At 35.1% G+C, this 11,185-nt stretch overlaps 1 protein-coding gene across 2 annotated transcripts in view; it reads left to right on the top strand.

Annotated features, from left to right (window-relative positions):
• Positions 1–5,254: 5,254 nt before the first annotated feature.
• Positions 5,255–11,185, top strand: part of PRC1_1 (carboxypeptidase C prc1) — a 44,946-nt gene continuing 39,015 nt past the window's right edge. Inside the window, exon 1 of one of the 2 annotated variants that reach the window (XM_051212093.1) lies at positions 5,255–5,308. The gene's annotated coding sequence lies outside the window, so the exon portion shown is untranslated. Of the gene's footprint in view, positions 5,313–11,185 lie in introns of both variants that reach the window. The other variant, XM_051212094.1, reaches the window with a different exon arrangement.

Genomic DNA, 11,185 nt, shown 5'->3' with positions numbered 1-11,185 from the left:
CCCTAAATGAGGTGGAATAAAACTGTTGAACATTTAGTGAAACGTTCCACCATCGAACTGGCCAAAAATGTGCTTCGACGTTAACAGTGCAAGATTTAGTCGAAAGGCATTTTTGTCTCAGTGCGACTAAGAATTCTGATGTGTGGGTGAAAGTGAGAGTGATTGGTTGTTTGCTTAGTCAGAGTGGTAAACAGTCTGAAGGGTATTAGATGCGTTATGTATTCTCCTACAAATATTACTGGAGTGTCGTCGGTTTTGTGTGTCGAAATATATTTACGTTGTAGTCAGGCTCGTCACGTTTTCTTGACCTGAGTTGCATTGAAGTCCTGTAAAACGGACACTGGGAGGATATCTAGTATAGATATGAGTTTAAGGCAAATAAGCGTCTCATCTGTGTAGGAGGAAACCGAACGTTATAACAGACGCAGAACATAGGGTACAAAGACTCCCAGATTTTTATCAACTTGGGATACCTTTAAAAAGCAGTTATCCAAGCTGTGTGCGTAATCTGCAACATGCCGCAGATTGACCATTTTACAACTTGGATGGTTGAAAGTAAATCCGTTATCCTCCCGACTTTGAAGTCATGTCAGATCTTTTTGAAGTGCCGGTTTATTATCTTGGTTAGAAATTTCTCTTCGGAGTTTTACGTAATCAGAAAAAGGTAGTAAATCAGAAGATACCTACTGAGGAAGGTCGTTTATATAAATTGATAAAAGAAGAGGACCTGATATTGAACTTTGACGGACCTTATTAGGATATTCTGTAACTTGAGAGAAAGCGAAGCTTACCCTGAATTTTAAAAGTTCATTATTTAGATATGAATTAAGTAAGTCAATTAACAATGACTTTAACCTAGTCGTTCAATCTTATTAATAAGACATATATGATTGACCTTATCAAAAGCTTTTGAGAAGTGGAGGTATTTGACACCAACCTTCTCCTTATGATCAAGGATGGTTGTTCATCTGTCTACCACGGTCAGTAGGTTGGTTCTACAAGGGTGACCGTTCCTGAAACCGTACTGTTGGGATGGAAAGAAGTTTATGTGTAGTAAACAGTCACGTAGATCACTTATGAGGGGCCCCATAGTTTTTTCAGGTTGTTGTGAGAAACTCCCAGCAATGCCTTTCGTGGCTTTGCAATCAAAGAGTAAGACTCTTTATGACTTTTGGTTACTTGTAATATTTAGTGACCGTTTGGAGACAGACTGCTTTGTAGCACATAATGTTGTGTGCAGTAGGAAATCCCAATGAACGTCTACATCAAGTTCAAGGTGAACTACTGTAGATTTTTTGAACGCCTGTCGTCAGTAAGATGTTTTAGTTCAGTTTTCGTGATGAAATTGAAGGCTATGACAACACGATAAATTTTTCTTTAGAGAACCGGGATTGAGAGGTCGTCGTGATTAAATTGCGCTCAGAATGTGGTATATCAAGCGGTATTCTTACATTCCCTTTTGATTCTCTCAAGTGAGTAGCCAGTCGAACATCTTGTTTGCATCAGGCTTTTTATGTTTGAGAACAAGTCAATCAATCTGTGATATTGAGGTTTTTCTGTTACGCTCATCATTCAGACTCCTGTTTCCAAATTTATGCTGGATTAGCTATTCTGCTAAGACAACTTATAACATGCTAACTCGGACTTTTACATTAAGACTGTAGATAGAATGATATCTTGTATCAAGCGTCACTGATATGTAAGTGAAATCTTACGAATTAACAAAATGACAAACTTGGAGGAGAAAAAATTAGTTCTAAAATCCCCTATTCAGAGTAGGACAAGTGTTTTACTGTGGGTTCTAATAAATCTGCTGCTCTTGAAAACAGATTCACTTGGATTCATGGTTAAACAACTTACAAATAACTGCTGAATTTAAAGGGACTAGTGAGTGGACTATCTCTTTTGAACACTAGAAATTTCTTTGGGCATCCCGTAAAACCGAGAATGGGAGACAACATTTTTGATTTACACCAGCAAGTCATAACTTTACCGGATATGGAACACAAGAAATGATGCATCTTCGAGAGTTACATCAAAATCATCGAGATATTTACTATAACTAACATTATAGCTAGCAACTGAGGTGTAATTGTGTTAGTTTCTAACCACAAGATCTCTGAAGCCGGGTATACAAAAGCTGAGAAGATTTGCATGAGTCTTCCAACTCTTGTATTAGACCAGTGAACGTCAATGAGGAAACACTTGATCGAGACAGCATGGTACGGTATTCCAGGTGCTGTCACTCCATGAGTTTATTCACAATATGTTAGATATATTATGATCTCGAATATTTTTTTAATGGTTCATAAAAACCATACGCGTCGCTATCACTGCTGGATGAGTCAGTATAGAAAGTGATGTGACTTCGAAATGAAGGTTTACAGATCAAGTAGTCATGTTGCAGGAAATCTTGGATATTGGATAAAATCTGTTGCTTTAACATTATAGATAGTTGGGCCAATACCGACCCAAACCTGAAGAGCACTGAAGTAAATGATCAGGCTTCAACGTGTGTTCGTCATACATGATCATACAAACATGGGAATAGTAGTGCAAAGTTATAGGTAAATTATTATCGACAGAAATTACACTGTCTGCTCAAAAAGTTATTTAAGGGGTTGGATAATTTTTTTACATAAGGAGGGGCAACCGCGATTTGCATGTAAGGGCGGCTGAGCACATATCTAAATCATTATGACAAACAAATAAGTTCGAGCGGTCGAATAAGATCACAAGATGTACAAATATCTTTCTCCATTGTAAAGCATTCAGTTGAGACTGATAACAAGGCTGATCTGAAGTTAAACTTTGTCGCTTTGCAAGGGCGCTTAATAAAGTTAATTGAAGCACTGGCTATGAGAGAAGTGAACCCCTCATTATATATCCGAAAACAATCAATGCATACCCCATAACCTCCCCTGATAATACCGATTATCCAGAGTGGCTTTACTGTTGTGTACTACATTACTATCTTTATTTTCGTTTAACCGTTGACATGTCTAGTTGGCCCATGAATTCATGCATGTTGTGTTTTGACAAGCATCTGTGTGACAAAATAGCCTAAAATGTATCGCAAAAATGTTAACCGTAGACGCTTCATTACATCATCAAAATTTATCAAAGGGACTAATTGTTCAAGATCGAGCACTTACTTCACGTCTTCGACGGTGATCAGCAACCTAGCCTCTAGTTTAAACATTTATCTGTGGGTAACCGAAACCTACTTCATTCGTTATTCCCTCAACAATCTCGGCGTTTTCACAATAAATAAATAACCGCATCAAATTAACAAACACCGAATAGTATGAAACAACAAGGTAAAATATTCGGCTTGATCAAAATTGGAATACCTGTGAACATGCAAATGCAACGTTATCTTTGATCTGGGTCATTCCCTATGAGATATCACCGAGTTTGCATGCTATATAGTGGTCATTAAAAATGTGAAATTCGAATGTGTATGTGTGTATGTTTACTGTGTGGGAAATAAACAAAATTAAATGTGGTTGCAAAGATAAACGGTTGAAATTGGATTAATAAACAGGCATTTCCATATTGACTTGTGAAGAATTCAGAGTCATGTGAAGTGCTCCAGCCACTTCTCATTCCTTATAGTTGACGAGATCTTTAAGTGCTTTGACACTTCAATATCTAATTAGTGTAAGTTGAATATTGCATGTACTACGACTAGTGATTTAATTTGTAGATTTTCGCCTTACAGAATTAGTAGTTCTATGTAGCTCAAGTGTTCCTTGGGATGAGTCGAGATTTCACGAGGAAAATCCAAAGAAGGACGCGTCACGATCTGTACAACCTAATTAGCAGACACAATTCTGTGTAAATGTTTAAGGGATATTTTCCGTAATTCGGACTAAAGCATTTCGAAGAAAGTCGATCGCTTAGTAGAAAGCTTTAACTGTTCTCGAGATACTCTGTAGTTCTTCTGTCGTACCGTCTCAGGTAAGGTAAAACTAAGGTACCAATCTAAGATATTTCATTTAAATTGTTATTTAAAGATAGATAGTTTCGCTCTAATATGTTTTTAGTAAAACTTATAGGAAAACTGTTGGATTGTGAAATATTTATCATGTTACATTTTCCCTATGGGTTATCTACTCCTGAGGAAGCTCTTCTAAATAGAATAAGATCCGGAGAAATTTTCGCACTAGATGTGCACAGTTGGAATCGATGTATCGGTTTTCAGTATACGGTTAAATTTTGATTTCCATCAGAATTCTTTTTAACCAAACGGTCTTAAAATTGTAGTTCACTATGTTTATAATCCTTTTCGAAAGTGAGTCTGATGTGGTTTGAGAGCGTTTGCTAGTTTAGAGAAATTTCCAAGTAATGTTTTTAGTAATGACAAAAACGTAATTTGCATATCTGAGCCAGATGCGTGGTACTGGCAGAATTGCGCCACTTGATATGGGTTATGAATAAATTAGCAACGATCTGGAACACTGTATGTCTAGCGGTCATCGAATAATTACTGAGGTTTAATCTGTCTTTGTTGGTATATATCCATTTTATGTGGATCGTTTCGATATTACCACTTTTAGAAGATTTAATACGAAGTGGATCTGACGAAGGTGCTTGTCAGGTTGTTCTTTATCTAGATTTCATTCTACTTTGCACGCGTCGACAAGGTTTATATGTGATTTTTAGAGGACCAGTGCTACCTGGTGAATGCGACCATGTGCCGTCTAGCTTTGGTCTGAGACAATATTACTGCGTTACTCGATCCTCGAATGACTTGTGGGACTGATTATATATAAAGAAATGAAAGCTTACATGGAGTCGAAGCGAGTTTAGGACATTCAGGAAACCTTTCAACGTAAAAGTAGAGAGACGACTATTTGTGTTACTCATTAAGCTTAAACGTTTGACAACTATTTCTATCATCAATGTGTACAGTATCTCCGTTTACATATATTTTGAGGAAGTATCTTGCTAACTAGTTCACTTTCAAACCGAGTTTACCCATTCTATATTAAGTTTTCAATCAGCTGTCAAGCGTTGTGTACGCAAGAGATCCGTAGCACGGTGAACCCACTCGTGACCTGGTATGTATGCGTAACCTTGCTCCTTAGCCAGGATGTGTCCAGTAAAACTAATTAAATCAAAATTAATATCAAAAACTGACAGAACCGTTTATTTTGAAGATTCACTTTCGGTTACAGGTAAATACCGAGATTTTTATTTTGTCAAGTCTCATCCTATGCTGGTGTTTGAATATATGAATGTCCAGGTTGCAAAAAGCCGCGCAGTGTATGGTCCGATTTCCTCTGACCTTTCGTCGTCGTATGTAAGTATGTGGCATTGTATCCACCTTAACGTAATTTGTTATTTTTGATCGCCATTATATTTTGTTTTTGATAAGCATTTTTCTCAATATTTGTTGATATATGGACCCTTCTATCCTATGACCAACTCCCCTATTTTGGGGAAAATTTTTGTCCTTTTGGGGAAACGGCATAAAAACCCAAAAATAGGGAGTTCGTAGAGCTACTAACGTTCGTGTCCAATGTAGTTTTTTCGAATTGTTTGTAGTACTTGGGGCTTTGCTCGCAACTTTAATTTCCCGGTTTCGAGAAACTGGATTTCTACTTTCAAAGCTTTTCTTTATAAAATTCATGTGGCGTTTGTATGTATTATATATTGATAGTTTGGTGGAATCAAATTAACAAGCATCGTGCTAGTCGGAGGTAAGAGTTTTGTTATGTGTCGAACCATTATCATGGGAAAAAATTGTTTAGGCATTTTCCTGTAAAGGGTGGTCGAGTGTATGTCCAATTTACAGTTGTCAACTTTTGTAATCAAATGAATGCAAGTTATTGTTTGTCTTAACTTCTCGTTGTTTTACATAACTTTAAAATAACCATGGCCTAGAAAAGATTCTTATACGTTAATACGTAGTCTGATTCTTTCATATGAGTAAAACTAACACGGATTTTGGCCAATCCTCGTGTTTATGTGACATCATCTTCATCTTTCTCCGTTATTTCCATTGAGTACCTCTCGAGGTTTTAATCCACAAAACGGCTGAACCCCTTGAAAAACGTTTTCCTTGTTTAGTCTCGTACTATACTTCATACTTTCGATAGTGAAATGGAAACAGCCCATGCTAATGTTATTTTCGATTATTTGAGATGTCTTTTGTTTAGAATAGATGGCATGTTAATCCCGGTTTAAAGAATACTCCAACGAAAATTAATGTATTCCTTAACTCTGTAGAGGAGTTTTAGTTTTGATATTTTTTACTTTTGCAGTAGCCAATATCTCTGTGGTTCACTAACGAAGGTTGCAGATGATATAAAAATTTGTTTACATTTCACACTGAGGAATTAGTGGTGATCATCGCTACATATTTCCGTAAATTTTTAATACCAAATCCCGAAATCCTTAAGTGTAAATTCAATCAAACAAACTTCTTAGTATATGAATAAAATTATTCTATTATCCCATTACCAAATGATAGCTAAATGTAATTTTCAAGTCGATTTAAACGGAATAAGAGAAAGAAGTGTTAAAGTTCCAAATGCATTTTTCTATAAAAGTATGAAGTAGTTCTAAGGGAAGTTCTGTTATTTTGATCGGAATATAAAGTGTGTTATCCATTTGTGGTTTCAGATCGTGTGACAGTTAACTAGCTGTTGCTAAACTACTAAAGTTAATACCAACAAGGCATACTTCAAGCTATAGTTATAATTTCGCCAATCTAGGCTTCTGTAGCTTGTCTATGTGGGCAAACTGATAGATTTTAGGAAAACTACGATATTGCGCTACTGACTGACCTGAAGGCGTATACTTGTTTTGTTGCCTAGAGACCCGTGGTTATTCTCGACCTACTTGACCAATAGATGAAGCCAACCCACACAAATGACCACAGTATGAGGGACAAAAAAAACTTGACAATGTGCACGAGATTTAAAAGATTGTAATCTGAGAATGTAATGTAACGTTCAGACTGGTAGGTTGATCTAGTCAAGAATTACCTACATTATTTATTTCTAGAATGTTCAGGGTGTCATATCCTTAAGAATTTGAAAGTGAAAAGTTAGGGAAAAAGCGGGCTGACAACTAATTTGGCATGTGAAATGAACTTTTAATAATGAAAGCAAGGTTTAGCGATAAAGACATCGAACTCCCAGTCCCCAGGTCGAAGGTTTGGATCTCGCCCTACCAAAATAGGTTTTGACAACTAGTTAGTATCACTAACCCTCACACTGTGAGTATTGCTCACATCTAATTATATAGTGAATAATTTAATTATAATAACAGAAATGGAACCAAGGTAAGAGTAAGAAAATTTGACAGTCGAAACTAGGAGTAAATATGGTGAAGTTTCAAATGTCTTGCAGTAAATAATACCCAAACACAGATAAGAAAATCACTTATTGAGGTTCAAGAAGTGAAATGCGAAATATTAACAGAATGGTTTCAACAACTTCCTGAAGTTTATTTTCCGCTTTCTGAGATACTTGACTGTTATCGTTTAATCTGCAGTAACAATGTTATAATTTAGCTCGTTTACCAAGCAAACAAAAAAGGTTGTGAATCTATTATGGCTCCCAGCATACACTTCTAACGTTCAAAGCACTGTATACTACATTTAACAAGTAAAACAAGGAAGTTAAGTCCGTGTTGTTTTGACAATAATGTCTTACATTTGATTTTACCCTCTTCTCAATACAAGACATGCAAAAACTAAGTCACCAGTACGTTAGAAAAGTTGTTTCTAAGCCAACCAACAACTTTCTGTGCTTCTAGTTTGCCTGTCTGTAAGGAGAAAATTTTCATTTCATCTTAAAATTCATTATTAAACTTCATATAAGCTGTGACAAAGGTTATATATATATCGGCCAGAGTCATGAAAGAGAAAACAATTTTGATTGAAACTTCCTTAATAGCCCCTCAGATTGTATCCGCTACAGTTATTACACCCAGCTACGCCACTCTTTTTGCTATTAATAAATGAATATTTTTCTAGCTATTTTTAATGTGTTACACCCATTTAGTTTCGTGTACAATACTTCTATTATTCCTTACCATATACTTCAGGAGTGCCGCAAATTGAAAAGATCAACTTTTGTACGAGATTTACGTATAAGCGGGCATTACTAAACTTCACATGGTGATAACACTATTATCATCTATCCAGTTCACAGGTTAAGAAATTTCTCAATCGAGTCATTTGTCTTCCCAAGTAAATAACTTTTCAAAACTGTTGTCTCATAACAAAAGTAGAATTAACAACATTGAATTTCACTGTAATATACGTCATTGTGAAGAATATCTTTACATTGAGGTTATAGCCTATGATTAATTGTTAAAATAGTGTATACACATTATTATACATGTGATAAAACTTACCCTGCTTCTTCATTGCTATCATCAAATTAAAAATTGATTGCAACATACTATTTTTATCTTGTGACTAGTTATGGAGCTGTGATGCTTAATAAGGATGTCTTTTCTAAATTATGGTTGTCAATCTTTTATGCAGTCACCTCCAAATAGTCTGCTGGATTCTGTGTACTCGTGTCATACCATCCACATGATTATTCTACTAAACTATTAAAACAATTAATATCAACCTATATATATTTTAAATAAAATAATCCTTCCCATACATTCTCACGTTCTGTGATTCGATAAGATGATTGAGCTTTAAGAGTCGTTTAGCAGTGTGGTTATCTTGCATCACAAGTTCCGAGATTTCATCAAATGCCACCTTCCCAGAGTTTCTAAGGCTTCCGAAATCAATGGAGTGATCATCACACAGAGATTTGACAAAGAAAGAAACGGATGGAATGTAATAAAAAACGGTTATAAGTGGTACAGATGCTATAAAGACAAGAGATGAGTGCTCTAATATTAACAGCGGTATTTGCTTCATTCATTCTTCACTTTCCTCTAAATATTGAGTTTTATCACTATTGTATACTTTTACTCCCCATGTTAAGTTTCTTGTTAACGCTTTTTATGTCCGGTTTTTAATACCGTTGATATGTAATATCCTAGCTTCGTTAATCAATCACCTTGATAACCGTTACTATATAAATCTCAACGATGTTTGAAATCAGAAGGTAATAAGAAGCGGCGACTACAGTTGATTAGCAAAGAGCACAGATTACAAGGATATAGGCACATCGAGCAAATTTGAAGCAGAGAGGCGAATATGTGTATGCGGACAAATACAGAGGCGGATTTATATGTAGCACGTATCATTGGCGTTTACTTGAAAGTGGAAGAGATGTGAAACAACAACGCAACAGTCAGGACAAGTAAATGCCTCTGGAGCAAGAACGCAACATACTAGCATAACAAATATACTTTGAAAATTAAAAGACGCGGTTCAGTTACAAAAAGGGAAGACTTATTACAAAATAGTCTAATCCATCGTTCTACAGGTTCAGCTTACGTAGAGTTTGTTGCTTTTCTTAAAGTACATTTACTCTTTGCTGCCCTGCAATAAGAAAAACAGACACGACAGTAACGTTACATTTAATGATTTTTAACACTGTTACATATAGTCAAATCGAATAAGGCGCAGCTAGGCTAGGCAAAGGCTAATAATAGGGTTCGAGTACATATAAACATGGGGAAGATGATGAATCATCGATCAATGTTTAAGCGATTAATATTTTAGCTAGAGAGATATGTGCGTAGGCTGTCATGTGATTAAGCATACACGTTTATACAGATATGATAGGGTTCATAATAGTACAAAGAAATATGCGAATTGCTACTGTTCGAATAAAATTGTCTGTTAAGTTAATAAAAGCGCTTAACAAAAATCAACCGCAATCAAAATTGATTGTAGGTGATTTGCTATAGCTATTATTGTGCAGATATTAGTGTTGTAACTTGGTTCAGTGCATATTCGTAGATTAGATGTTATTGTAACTATGCCTGTTAGGTTATTCGTATCCAAACTATTCCTATAGTTGTTAAAATTACTTAAATGATTGGATTGGCTTCAAAGATGAATTGCAAACTTCGAACCACTTTCACCTGGTTAACCAAATACAGGTAGTCATTTGAGAATTTTATGTTTTCGTATATACTCCAGTATAATCCTACTTTGGATACTGATCCTTACAACTTTATAAAACAAAAGCTCTGGATACATAAAAGCAGATCAATAGTCTGAAGAGATCCCACCGATTTCCTGTTGTTCAAGTTCATACAAAATAATTATCGACATTTAGCCGTACGAATTTATTTGGCTGTCCGATTTGATAAGATCGATACAAAATCCTTAACACTACAGTGGGACGTTTAGTTTAACTTGTCTGAATTAAAAAAAATAATATCTGGTGCTCATGAGTTAAGTTTCGTTTCCGCTATTATTTAATCGTAGATTTTGTGAGTTAAATTTCATTGCTCTGTGACAAATGAATGTCGAATATTTATGTTAACTTAATGCACTCAAAGCAAATATTGTTTTCAATACACGACATTTTCGGTTGTAAAAAATTACTAACGTGTCAACTCTGTGGGTAATTAACAAATTATGTAACTAACCAGTACATGTATTAGAAATTGAATTATAAATGATGTATTTTAATAACCTTCTATGCTTCATTCACAACAAAGTTTCCTTTAATTATTGACTGATATCTTATGGAAGAAAAATTCATAAAGGTACGTGATAACATCAGGGTGTATAACCAAACATGTCTTCATTTTTGCATATCGGCCGTTTTATTCTGTCAAGTTGATTACATAAAACGATAGGAACTTCCCTTTTCTCTTACTACTTGGATCTAATATACTAATTAATGTAATTAGTTTTTTCATTTCATGAAACGGTTTTACACTATAATGTAGTGCTTCCAGGTTTTCTATGGTGGTCCAGCTTCAATTGACTTATGATCTCAACTATTGAAATTACTACAATCTCCACAAAACCCCTCCTAGTAGTTTTTTTCTAATCTGATATTGATTTTACTTTTGAGAGTTTGACTTAGTTTCAAGGTTTATTTACACTAACTCTACCACCTTATAAAAAAAAATACTTATTTCACTCTTTTGACTTTTACAATAAATATGGATTTTATGTCATAAGATGTTTGTCATTCGATTATTCCTTATTCATCTTTAAGATATTATGTTTAAAAGAGATTAGGTTACATTATTGTTGATCATGACAGAAGATTCACTTTCTAAAATAAAT

This window comes from Schistosoma haematobium, chromosome 1 (assembly GCF_000699445.3).
Source record: "Schistosoma haematobium chromosome 1, whole genome shotgun sequence".
Lineage (NCBI taxonomy): Eukaryota > Metazoa > Platyhelminthes > Trematoda > Strigeidida > Schistosomatidae > Schistosoma > Schistosoma haematobium.
The sequence above is the reverse complement of the archived record's forward strand: the minus strand, read 5'-3'. Positions and strand labels throughout refer to the sequence as shown.